Raw genomic sequence first — 13,863 nt, forward strand, 5'->3', positions numbered from 1 at the left:
CCGGCACATTCCACGCAGCTCCACCCACTGTGAGCCATGAAGCTGCTCCCAGCCACCCTCTCTGTGGTAGGCTCCCCACCATGCCATGTGCCAGAGGCCATCAGAGGCTATGTTGGCTGATTCCAACCTAAAGCATCTCCTCCTTAACACCCTCTTTTGAGTATCCTCCACCTGCCTGCCTGTGTCATCAGAGATGTGGGTGGCCTGAGGAAATCGGGTCTGGGGGAGCCCCAGAAGGTCCTGGGGAAGATACAATGCTAGGGTCTGGCCAGGGGCCAGTAGCTGGTGGGAAAGTCTGAGCTAAGATTCACAAGGGCTGAAATCAGCAAGGGTCCAAGTCAGACAGGCAGAGCTAGCAAAGTGATATTCAAAGGTCAAGCAAGTAACAGGGTCAGAAGTCAGACAGAGCACGGGGACCAGGAACCTCATGCCCTATAGGAGTATGTCATGGAGGTGCAGTCATCAGGCAGTGCTAGGATGGAATCCTGGTTCCGACCAGCTGTGTGACTTTGGGCAACTTCTTAACCTCTCTGGCCTCATTTTTCTCTGGTGACGTGTCAGTGAGCTTGGGGGTGGGACCAGGGATGGGGATGGAGATGCCGATGGGTAGAGGTGGAGACCCCTGGGCCAGGCAAGCCTTCAGCTTTGAGAGCTGATACATCCATACCCCAAATAGACCTTGAGTCTGTCAAGGGCAGAGACCAGCACCTGGCCTAGGCTTGGTCCCTGGCACAAGTCAAAGGAGGAAATTTGCACGGGTCCATGAGCATTGTATTACACATCACCCTCACTGGAGCAGCGGCTGCCTGTTCCGAGCTCACTTCTTCCCTCCCATCCCTTGCTAATTGGAGCTGATTCCTGAGTGACAGCACAGGTGCTGGGTGTTAGCAATCTGAGAGCTGGGTGGCAAGTCCTGGGGTGGGGTTTCTGTGTCTTTTCCTGCGCCCTCACCCCAGTCCCTGCTGGTGCACCTCCCTGGCAGCCTCCCTCTGGCCCCATCTCCAGCACTTTTCCAAATGTCCCTCCTCATGCATGCATCCTTCCCCTTCTGCTTTCAAACCTTGCCAAGTCTCCCCTCCTCTAAAAATTTCTTCCATTGACCCCCAAGCTTCCGTTACTTATATTTTGCTCCTTTTCTCTACCAAAATCCCCCAGGGAACAGCCCGTACCAGCGGCTCCTCTTTCCCTCACTCCAGCCTGGTATCCACACTCACAGCTCTGCTGACAGCCAGGGCAGGAAGGAACCAGCAGGGACACTGGAACAGAGGCACAGACATCAAGCGGGGTTCAAGGAAGTGCAAGTGAGTGCAACACACACATCAACACACAGACACACACAACACACAGACATACACCAACACACAGACACACACCACACAGACACACACCAACACACAGACACACACAACACAGACACACATCAACACACAGACACACAATACAGACACCAATACACAGACATAGAACACACAGACACACACAACACACAGACACACACCAACACACAGACACACACAACACACAGCTACACACCACAGACACACAACAACAACACAGACACAACACACAGACACACAACACAGATACACAACACACAGACACACACAACACACATACACCAACACACAGTCACACAATACAGACACACACCAACACACATAGAACACACAGACACACACAACACACAGACATACACCAACACACAGACACACACAACACACAGACACGCACCAACACAGACACACCAACACACAGACACACACAACACAAACACACACCAACACCAGACACAACACACAGACACACACAACACACAGACACGCACCAACACAGACACACCAACACACAGACACACACAACACAAACACACACCAACACCAGACACACCAGCACACAGACACACACACACCAGCACAGAGATACACAAACACTCATACAACACACAGACACACACGCACAGACACACATAACACAGAGACACACAAACCCTGACGGAGACACACGCACCTATACATGCATAGACAGGCAAACTAACGCCTTCCAATATGGCAGTCACGGGGCTCTTGCTGTAGTCAGGGAAGAGGGAGAGAGAGCCTGGCCATCCACGATGGAAGGACACGCAGTGTTCAGCATGAGGACTCCAGACCCCTAAGGGTGGCAGCAGCAGGAGGGCGAGAGGATCCTAGAGTTGCTGCACCTGGGGGCAGATCCAGGTGTTACAGGGCCTGAGCGTTCTACAGCTGGGGGGAAAGCCCTCTTTGTGCCCAGTGCAAGCACTTAGAAGACATCCCAGAGGGAGGGCAGAAAAGGGAGGGGAAGGAAAGAAGGGGGAGGGGGAGGGAGGGCAGAGTCTACCAGGAAGCCTGGAGGAAGCCTGTGACTTGGAACCCAGAAGGTCGGCTGCATGGGGAATCAGCTCCCTGACCCAGGCCAGTGGGTGAGCAGACAAATGGCAGAGTCTGGATTTGAACCAGGGGATTCGGCTGCCCATGTTCTTCACCTGCGTCACCTTTCTGCTTCTCTCATACTGACTCAGTGTAGCTCAAACAAGTGCAAAGCAAGAGCTTTCAGCACAGACAGTGGGCTCGGGGCTCAGGCCTCCAGAAACACTGGCTGGGGTGGAAGCCTGGGCGATAGGCCAGCCTCCACGCAGATGGGGAGAAGGGAAGGGCTGCTCATCTGCAGAAGCTATTCTCTTCTGTTCTCTTCTCCCAGCCCTATCTACGCCAAGGTGCTTTCATGGATTATAAGATTTATTACTAATTTTTTGTTTCATTCACTGATGTCTTATATTCCTTGTTCTAAATTACTTTTTTTAATTTTTATTTTTATAGAGGCAGTCTCACTCTGTCACCCAGGCTGAAGTGCAGTGGCACAATCTCGGCTCGCTGCAGCCTCAAATTCCTGAGAGTCTTCCTGCCTCAGCCTCCAGAGTCGCTGAGACAACAGGTACACACCAATGCTCAGCTAATTTTTTTTTATTTTATTTTATTTATTTATTTATTGTAGAAACGAGGTCTTGCTATGTTGCCTAGGCTGGTCTTGAGTTCCCAGCCTCAAACAATCCTCCTGCCTCAGCCTCCCTAAGTGCTGGGATTACAAGCATGATTATTTTTAAGTAAGTGACCTATTATTGCTTTGTCAAAAGCCTCTTAGTTATCTTTGCCCTGCAGGTTTCTATAGGTGCTTAATACTTTTTTTTAAAGGCCTTTACCAGTTCTAGCTAAACATTTATTCAGTCCTGAGCTCTGTGGAGAGGTCACCCATCTGTGGGTACTTCATCATCTTCGTTCCCAACCTCCATCACCCCCAGGGGAGGGGGCCAACAAGCGTATATTTTTTGTATGTTTGTTTGGTTTAAGTGGAGTGGTCAGTCCTGGCTGCACAGTAGAATCACCTGGCCATCATTATAGACGTACCTGAGCTCCAGCCCTCTGCAGACAAAGTAAATCAGAATCCCAGGAACAGGGCGGGCTTGTTGGCAGGAGTTGGGCATCAGTAGGTTTTACAGAGTCCCAAGTGGATTGGGTGACCAGGATTGGGGTCCGCTGAAGGGAAGTAATGCTGGGGACTCTGGGGACCCCTTAACAAGCAGGATTATCCTTCGGTGAAAGATGTGACCCTCTCCTGGAAGTTGGGTGTGAGCCTTTTCACTTTCACCCTCGAAGGTGACACCCAGTGTTCCCTTTTCACTTTTTCCCTCTCTGGGGACACCCAGTGTTCCCCGCCTCCCCCCAAGACTATTACCTGAGAAGTTTCTGTGATCCCCCATCCTTCCTTCACTATCTTGGCTGTTCCCCTGCCTGGCGTTTATATTTTGTCTCCAGCTGTCCCCTGTGCTCTCGATCCCACTTTCCCTTGGCCCTCTCTTTGCTGCAGACAACCATCCTCTAGCCATTGTCCTAAAGTGACCCATAAGCCAGAAGTCAGGAGTGAAGAGGGCTTTGTGACATCAGAACTTGCCATACATCCGCTCCTGAAACTTCTGCCCTGTTTTCTCCCTCTTCTGAGGGCTCAGCAGTCCTCAAACAAGGACATCGAAGTGATCATTCCCACCCCCAAGAGTGAACACCTGCTATGTGCTGGACCCTAGGTCAGACACACAAACACATAACACACACACACCCTGACATGCATGATCTCATCTGAGATCTCTGATCAGTTCAACAAGCAGTTCCTCTGGGCCAGACGTGGCCCACTGCAGAGACAGACGAGAACTGTGTTCTCCTTCCTTAGTGCCAGAATCTCCTAGAGGGTCTATTAAGACAGATTGCTGGGTCCCACTCCCAGGGTCTCTGATTTAGTAGATGTGGGGTGGGGCCCAAGAACTTGCCTTTCTAACAAGCTCCCAGCCTTCTGAAATAAAATGCCCTTCAGATAAGCTGGAGAGAGAATGGCTGTCGCCAACAGGCTTTTGAGAATCAGCCTCCTTCTCCCCAATTCCATTGACTGGCCCGTGCTTGGCAATGGAGTGAGCAACTTCTAACCACCCCCGGGGGCCCAAATATGAAAAGGTGCTCAAGATGCCAGGAGGACACAGAGCAGACTGTAAAGTCTGGCAGTTTAATTACAGTTGTCAACTCAGGACAGCACCCAGGGGACAGGCTGGACTGGCTCTCCGTGTTATCATCAAGCCCTGTTGACAATCCTTTGTAATGTCTCTCCCTGTGTCCGTTCCTCTTCACGCACCCGCCGCCTCTCTAATCCCAGAGCTCTAAAGTCCCCTCGCCTCTCTGCAACCACAGCAAGCACTGACCTTCCTCCAGATCATACTGACTCAATCATATATTTCCCATCATCTCCTTTTCTTCATGGTTCTTTATCATCTTCAGAGAAAGATGCATTCTAGAAAAAGTCAGGCAGGAAATATCTGTGTTTCAGCCTCAGTTTTATCATTTAATTGTAAGAAAATATACATCAGTGGTTCCACAACAAGAATCTACCTCCTCTCGCTACCCACGAGCCAGTTCCTACAGCCTCACGAAGAGCCTTCGTTGCTGCTGTTCTCAAAAAGCCTTTCCCGATACTCTCCTCAAGTGGTTCCTCTTCAAGTCCAGCCCGAAACTCTCCAAATTCATCTCTGAAGCTCCCATGTCCGCCGAACCTTGCCTTCAACCTTTCCATGAGCCTCTATTTTGTGGCTCAGTGTCTGTCAGCCCTGAGTATCTTCATTCAGTTCTTCAGACAAGTTTTAGACAAGGGAAGGATCTGAGCAAAGTCACCGAGGTGCAGGGCAGCCTGAGCATCGGGAAATGTTACGGAAATGCACAGGTAAGGGGGATGAGGAGGGAGTGGGGACGAGCCAGTCTGACAAGGTTCTGTTCTCTCTCCCAGTAAGTCTGGGGAAGACAGTGGACATCTTCCAACCTGTACAGGCAGTCTTCTGCAGCTTGAAGTGACTCATGGAGAGCTGCTTATACCTAGCGCCGATGTGCAGTGGACCCGGGCCCCACAGGGAGCCAGACCCTTGGACTCGAGAAAGAGCCATTTGAGAGTGACATCAGCCCGCCACCTGCTAGTGCGCACAGACGGTGTTTCAGGAAGCCATGATGCTAATCACGTCTGATTCTGTGTTGTCCATGGCATGACTCCAAGCCCAGAAAAGAAAATCTGTTGCCTGAGTTATTTTCCTCCCACAGGGCTTGCCTGGCCTTTGATTGTTGGCTTTGGGGAGGTGCATTTTTCCCTCCTCTGTGGGCAGCAAATTCTCCGAGAGTCAGCAGGCCCTGTATCTGGGCTCACCATGGGTTGCTACTGGTACTGAGAAGGGACAAGCTGAGCAAACCGTGCTGACCAACCCGGAGATGCCCGATGGGACTCAGGGACTTGACCTCAGTGCTTCTGGGGTCCCTCTGTGTACCTTGCTGGGCTCAGCGCTGGGCTGCCAGGTGACCTCCCCAGAGGCAGGAGCTAAGTGTGGCCAGCCCCTTCATTCAAGACAGAATGAATTAAAAAGCTGGGGTTCCAGAGCTGGCTCCAGGTCACCTGTGCACATGCCCCATGCCAGACACTGCTCTCAACTCTGCATGAGTTGAGAGCATAACTAACTTATATAAATAACTAACTTTATTCCGGGCTCAAAAGTCCTGGGAATACCTACAAGGCAGCTTCCACTACTCCAGTCCCCCATTTTACAAAGTGATGAAACTGAGGCACATGGAAGTTCAGTAAGTCGCCCACAGATACACAGTTCCCACGTAGAAAAATCTAAGTGTGAACCCCAGAACATACACCGCTAAGAAGGGGCCATCAGGCAGCTCTCCCCGCCTGAGAATTCCCCTGAAATCCATGGTGGGCCTGCCCAGAGCCCCCACCCTTGCCCAACTCACATGCACTGCTCTTCCTCCTACTCCTCAAACCCCAAATCACTGGCCAAATGGGCTCAGGTGTATCCCTTTGGCCTGCACACTCAAGTTTTATATGAAAAAAAAAAAAAAAACTGCGGAAAAAACTCCATGTTGAGCTGGGCGTGGTGGCTCACGCCTATAATCCCAGCACTTTGGGAGGCCGAGGTGGGTGGATCACCTGAGGTCACGAGTTCAAGACCAGCCTGGCCATCATGGTGAAACCCCATCTTTAAAAAAAAAAAGAAAGAAAGAAAGAAAAAAAAGGAAAGAAAAAAAAAAAAACTCCATGTGTTAGGTCAGAAGTTTATTAACTCTCCCTCTTGGTCCCCAAGTTGCCTTTCAGGGTATTGAGTGGCTGCACACATCACCCCTTCCTCGTGGGGTTCCCCTTAGCCCTGTACCTCCAGCTCAGTAAAAGGGGGGACACATGATCAAATCAGGCGGTCCACCAAGTGATCTCTGACCTACAGCCTAGAATAATCCTAGGACCTGGCCAAGGACCTGGGCTAATCCAGTTATCTCTCAGGAATGCAGGAGATGGGAAAGAACAAACTGGCAGCAGGAGCCAAAGCCCCAAGGACGTGCTGAGGAGCACAAAGGCCACGAGGGGTCTTAACAAACCAAACGTCAATGCAAATTGTTCTAGAGACTTCTTAAGTCTCTTTGCCTGCATAGTTTTCCCCTCTCTCTCTGATATCGTGTCCTTATCTGTAGAAGGAACTGAGTTTCCCGTAGTCTGGATTGCACTGGTTACATCTTCCTAGTGTCCTTTAGCAAGTGCCTCTGTCCCCCTATAAAGCAGCTGTCATATCTAGAGCTTGACCAGCTCTAGGTCTGCTTTTCATAATGATGGTGTAAATATGTGGAGATACAGAATCCAGGGCTACCTCTCTCTCCTTTTGTGGTGTTAGCAGCTATTAACGATTTGCTGACTAGAAACACTATTTCATTTAACGATTGCAGGTTGGTAATATTCTCAATCTATCATTTCTTCTTCATTTTTTATTTGGAATGCCTCTAAAGGAGACACTTCTCATCAACTGTTTGATTTCACTGAATCACAGTTTATGAGAAAGGCAAGACAAATGCTGAATATTTTCCCCTTTATTTGCCAGTTTTCGGAAGAATAGATTGGATGTTTGCAAGCGCCAAAGGTAGCTACAGTTATTGAGGATTTTTGTAGTAAACTTTTGTAATGAACTAGTTTAAGACAGATATTGGATTTTCTGCCACACAACTAAATCTAAGCTTAGCCGATACAGCACATGTAAAGGAGGGAAAAAGGCACACTGCGATGCAGTATGTTCACTCTCACATCTCCAGAGCCTACAGGGATATCCAGCTTATAGTAGATGTTCAATAAACGTTTTCTGAATTGAAGACAAGAATACAATCATTTAAACCTATCAAAATGAATGAAAATGAATTATATGAGCCTTTACTAGAACTTGCAGGTATTGGCAAGAAATGCTAATTCCACCAGATGGCAGACAGCCCAGACAGGAGAATGAGCACCTCAAATAGTGATATGTTGGTATAAAGCTGAATGTGCCTGGCGACGTGGCTTATAATGTCAAGAATCTGGAAATAATCTAAATGCTGATCAAGGGGAGACTGATTAAAATATGGAATATCCATATAATAGAAATTCAGTGTCTCTAATGGGCAAATCTATATGTGTAATGATCACAATATATATTTAAGTAAAAATAGCAAGATCTTTAAAATACTACAGTACCTCCTCAAAACAAGCAAAGCCAAAGAAAGTCAATAGCAAATTAAATAAGATGAACAAAATCAGATGACTGTTGGGATGCTGAGTGATGGGTGTGTGTTTTTCATTTTGTTTTCATTCTTTATTTGAAATATTTCAAAACTCATCCCTTGTGAAAATGAAAGGGAGATTAAATCTACATTTAAATGTTTCGATAAGCCGGGCGCGGTGGCTCAAGCCTGTAATCCCAGCACTTTGGGAGGCTGAGGCGGGTGGATCACGAGGTCAGGAGATCGAGACCATCCTGGTCAACACGGTGAAACCCCGTCTCTACTAAAAATACAAAAAATTAGCTGGGCATGGTGGCACGTGCCTGTAATCCCAGCTACTCAGGAGGCTGAGGCAGGAGAATTGCCTGAACCCAGGAGGCGGAGGTCGCGGTGAGCCGAGATCGCGCCATTGCACTCCAGCCTGGGTAACACAAGTGAAACTCCGTCTCAAAAAAAAAAAAAAAAAAAAAAATGTTTCGATAATCATAGAAGACAGGTCTCTGGAATGCTATGAAATTCCAGCTGTAACTGTGATAACTGTGATAACTGTGAAATACGTATTTGATCTTCAACCTGTTTCCTGACATGCAACTCCTAAAACCCCTACAATTTCAAAGGTGTTGTCCTTTTGTATGCCAGTGAGCTGACTGAAGGTTAGCATCCTCTAGGTAGCTTCAAGATGAGACTGGTCACGGACCAAGGCAGGATTAAACAGTTGGGACTTTCAGCCCTCAACCTCTGGGAAGGGGAGAGGAGCCTGATCACCACTAGCCAAAGGTTTAATCAATTATGCCTAAGTAATGAAGTTTCCATCAAAACCCAAAAGACAGAGTTCAGAGAACTTCCAGACAGATGAATGCATGGAGGTTCCTAGAGGATGCCCCAGGGTAGGTATAGAAGCCCCCCCTCCCCATTCCCTACACCTCACCCTCTGCTTTTGTATCCTTTGTAATACCCTTTGTAATAAACTGGTAAACTTACATGTTTCCCTGAGTCCTGTGAGCTTCTCTAGTAAAATAATCAAACACAAAGAAGAGTTCTTGGAAACCCCAACTTGAAGCCAGTCAGCCAGAAACTCCAGAGGCCCTGACTGGTGACTGGTGTCTGAATGGGGGACAGTCTTGTGGGATCCAGCCCCTCACTCTGTGGGATCTGACTCTATGTCCAAGTAGACAGTGCTGAAACGGAATTGGAGGGCACACAGCTGTGGCCACGGCAGAACTGCCTGCTTGGTTGGTGTGTGGAGAGAAACTCCCACACATTTGGTGACAGGTATTTTTGGTGTTGATTGTTGCTATTCGGTGAGGGAATCGGAAAAAGCCCTCTGGGTATTGTGCTTTTCCACTCTCTGTAACTGATGGGGAAGAAATGGGACACTTGCTCTCAGTAGGAATGTTTTATCACATGTCTATGTGACATATTCATTATAGAAAAACTAATGTTAAAAAGAAAGTATGAGAAACAGTGACACCAATCCCCTTTTGCTCCCTGTCTGGCTAATTCAAAGCCAACCTTTAAGTTCCAGGTCAAAGGTCACCTTCCACCATGGGGGAGAGAACTCAAGCAACGTTAAAGTCCCAAACGAACCTGTTTGGTCCATTAAGGAGTGGCAGGGGTGACTGCCTGCCTAAAGGTGTTGAATTTCAAAATGCTTAAAACACAACAGTAGCCCCAAAATATATTTTGTAAACCACATCTGGATCTAGGCTTCAGGTTGCAATCCCACATAAAAAGGGTTGTGCTCCCCAACTACCCGCCAGTGAAGAACTGACGTTTCCTCTGCTGTCCCCATGGCCCTTTGATCATACTTGTTTTGTTTTGTTTTTTGAGACGGAGTTTCGCTCTTGTTACCCAGGCTGGAATGCAAATGGCACGATCTCGGTTCACCGCAACCTCCGCCTCCTGGGTTCAGGCAATTCTCCTGCCTCAGCCTCCTGAGTAGCTGGGATTACAGGCACGCACCACCATGCCCAGCTAATTCTTTGTATTTTTAGTAGAGACGGGGTTTCACCATGTTGACCAGGATGGTCTCGATCTCTCGACCTCGTGATCCACCTGCCTCGGCCTCCCAAAGTGCTGGGATTACAGGCGTGAGCCACCGCGCCCGGCTGATCATACTTATTCTGATGCACTTATATTGTATTACAGTCATTCATGTGCCAATTGGACTACAGCTCTTTGAATAATTAATGGCAATCATTGCCAGCCTTTATTGAGGGCTGATCAGTGGGCAGCCAACATGCCATGAGCTTTACATCAATGATCTCACTGGGCCCTCACAGCCACCCTCGAAACTAGGTACAATTTTTGAATCCCCATTTTCCAAATGAGGAAACCGAGCCCCAGAGAGGTTGAATAATTTGCTCAAGGTCACACAACTGGCATCAGGGTGGGCGGACAGAGCTGGGATTGGAACTCAGGCAGTTTGGATCCACAGTCTACCTGCTCGACCGGCATTTTATTTTGAAAGACAGGACTTGTGTCCCAATCCTATTGGGAGATTCAGTGTCTAGCACTTTAGTTTAAATAAAGCAAAATTAATTCAACAATACTTTCTTGGGCAACTACAGAATGCATTAAGGCAATACAGAGAGTCATGTTCATTGTGTTTTATCTGATCCACAAGTTCTTTTCAAGAAAATTAGCTACTGTGCAGATAAACCTTGAATATTAGGCTAAGTGAAAGTAGCCGATCACAAAAGGCCTCATTTATATGAAACATCCAGAATAGACAGGTCTATTGAGACAGAAAGTAGAGTTCTTGGTGCTGGAGGAGGATAGAATATTTGGTAAGTGACTGCTAAAGGCTAAGAGATTTCTTTTTAGGGGGATGAAAATGTCCTAAAAATTGGTTGTGATGATGGTTGCGCAACTTTAGTAAAGAAACTAAAAACCATTAAATTGCGTGATGTGAATTGCAAAACGCTATAGAATGTGAATGTCTCATAAAGCTGTTTAAAAAGAAAAATATCTAATGAACTCTCTTTTTCCAAATAAATGCTGAAAGTAGATGAGAAAGAAAATAGATGAAAAGTACAATTGGAAAAGAACACACAGTGATAGATCATATTGCTAGCTAAGCGGGTATCTGGATAGATGATGGATAGTTTTAGACATCAGTTTCCTGTTGGTTTTTCTCTTCATGTTCTCCCTTCCAAATCGGCAACCTGAGAGGATGGGAGATCAAGCAACAAATTATAAAAGTTACTAAGCTATTAAGAAGATTGCAAACAACAGAGAGAATTAAACACCAAGCCACATATACCAAGTGCTCCCTCCATTGGCTCCTTCAGCACTTTCTTCCCAGTTCTGGTGGCCCAAATCTTTTGAGTTATCTGTTACTTCTCTTAGATGTACCTCGAAAACCAGCTCCGAGTTGTGTTTTCATGATGGAGCACAAGACAGATTTTACCCAGTCAACCCTTACCTCTCAACTCAAGAAAGAGAATGTGGCAATACAGTTATCCAGAAGGGCAGGCAATCCCTTAGGAATTTCTTTTATCTTTGGAACACATTACGTAATTTATTTTGCAAGAGAGTCTCATAGTTAATTCCATTTCTCATTGGCAACTAATAATATGAGTTCACACTCCCCAAAGTAACTCTGGAGATACACAGCCTGCTGAGACGGAGGACTCAAGCAGGCCGCGAAATATTTTCCACACTTTGAGTGCATACGGTGGGTAATGCACATGGAAATGTGTGTGCAGATTCACAATCACATGCACACAGCTTTCTAGATAAACTCATAAGATTTTCCATTCCCTCTGCAAAATCCGTAAGCCAACATTTCTTCTAACCACAGGTCACCCAGTCCCAAAACGTGCAAAATTTTAAGGGTTCCCCTGGGTCTTCTATCTTGGACTCCTGTCCAGTGTTTCTCAGTCCTTGCTCTCTTTTTTATTACAATGGCCCAGTGTTCCCAAATGTCACTCCGTGTACTTCTAAATTACTTGGGAACCATTTACAAACACACGTTTTTATAACTCACGCCCTGGAATGCAAGTTTAATAGGTCTGGAGTAAAGTCTAAGAGGCTGTATTTTGTTTGTTTGGTTGGCTTTTGTTTTCTGAATGTTTTCTTAAATTTTTTAAGTGCATTGATTTATTAATTTTAGTTAATAAATGATAAGTGTGTGCACTTATGGTGCACAACGTAAGGTTTTTATGTATGTATCCATTATGGAAAGATTCAGTCGCTAATTAACATATTCTTCAGCTCACCAACTTACTTTTTTGTGGTGAGAACATTAAAACTCGGCAAAGGATTTGAACCGACATTTCTCAAAAGAAAAGATACAAATAACCAACAGGCGTACGAAAGAATGCTTAACATCTCTAATCATCAGAGAAATGCAAACTAAAACTACAGTGAGATATCATCTCACAGTTGTTGCGTTGGTGAGGATATGGAGAAAAGGGAACTCTTGTACTCTGTTGGTGGGAATGTGAATCAGCACAGCTATTATGAAAAATGGTACAAAAGTCCCTGAAAAAATGAAAAGTAGAACCACCATATCATCCAGCAATTTCACTTCTGGGTATTGATCCAAAGAAATTAAAATTCATATATGGAAGAAACAACCACACTCCCACGTTCATTTCAGCACTATTCACAACAGTCAAGATATGGAAGCAACTAAGTTTCCATCAACAGGTGAATGGTTAAAGAAAATGTGGTACACACATGCAACGGAATACTAGTTCGCCTTTTAAAAGAAGGAAAGCACATCATTTTCAACAACACGAATGAACCTGGAAGCCATTACGCTAAGTGAAATAAGCCAGACTCAGAAAGACAAACACTGGTGTGGTCTCATTTATAAGTGGAATCTAAAAACCTTGATCTCACTGAAACAGAGTAGAAAGCTGATATCAGAGGCTGAGCTGGGTGCAGCAGGGGTGGATAGAGGAAAGAGACAGGGAAAGGAGAGATGTTGATGGAGACACAATTTCAGCTAGACTGAATTAATTAGTCTCAGTGATCTGTTGCATGGTGACCACAGTTAATAAAAATGTATTGTACATCTCAAATTTGCTGAAAGAAGAGGAAGCTGTACCTTTAACAAGAGTCGGCCGGGCGCGGTGGCTCAAGCCTGTAATCCCAGCACTTTGGGAGGCCGAGGCGGGTGGATCACGAGGTCGAGAGATCGAGACCATCCTGGTCAACATGGTGAAACCCCGTCTCTACTAAAAATACAAAAAATTAGCTGGGCATGGTGGTGCGTGCCTGTAATCCCAGCTACTCAGGAAGTTGAGGCAGGAGACTTGCCTGAACCCAGGAGGCGGAGGTTGCAGTGAGCCGAGATCACGCCATAACAAGAGCAAAACTCCGTCTCAAAAAAAAAAAAAAAAAAAAGAACGATCTTTAACAAGAGTCTGATAACCACTGGCCTAGATTACCACAACAGCACCAAACTGGTCTTCCTCCTTCTGCTGTAATAGTCTAAATCCATTTTTTTTTTACTGCTGACAACTTTTTTTTTTTTTTCTGAGATGAGGATCTCACTCTATTACCCAGGCTGATATATACTGGTGTGATCACAGCTTACTGCAGCCTCAAACTCTGGGTCTCAGGCAATCCTTCCATTTCGCCTTCCCAAACAGCTGGGGCTACAGGCGCACACCATCATGTCTAGCCATTTTTTTACTTTTATTTTTGTACAGACAGGAGTCTCAATATCTTGCTCAGGTAAGTCTCAATATTTTGCTCAGGTGGGTCTCAAACCTCTGGGCTTAAGTGATCCACCCAC

This window comes from Saimiri boliviensis, chromosome 17, assembly GCF_048565385.1.
Source record: "Saimiri boliviensis isolate mSaiBol1 chromosome 17, mSaiBol1.pri, whole genome shotgun sequence".
NCBI classification, from domain to species: Eukaryota; Metazoa; Chordata; class Mammalia; order Primates; family Cebidae; genus Saimiri; species Saimiri boliviensis.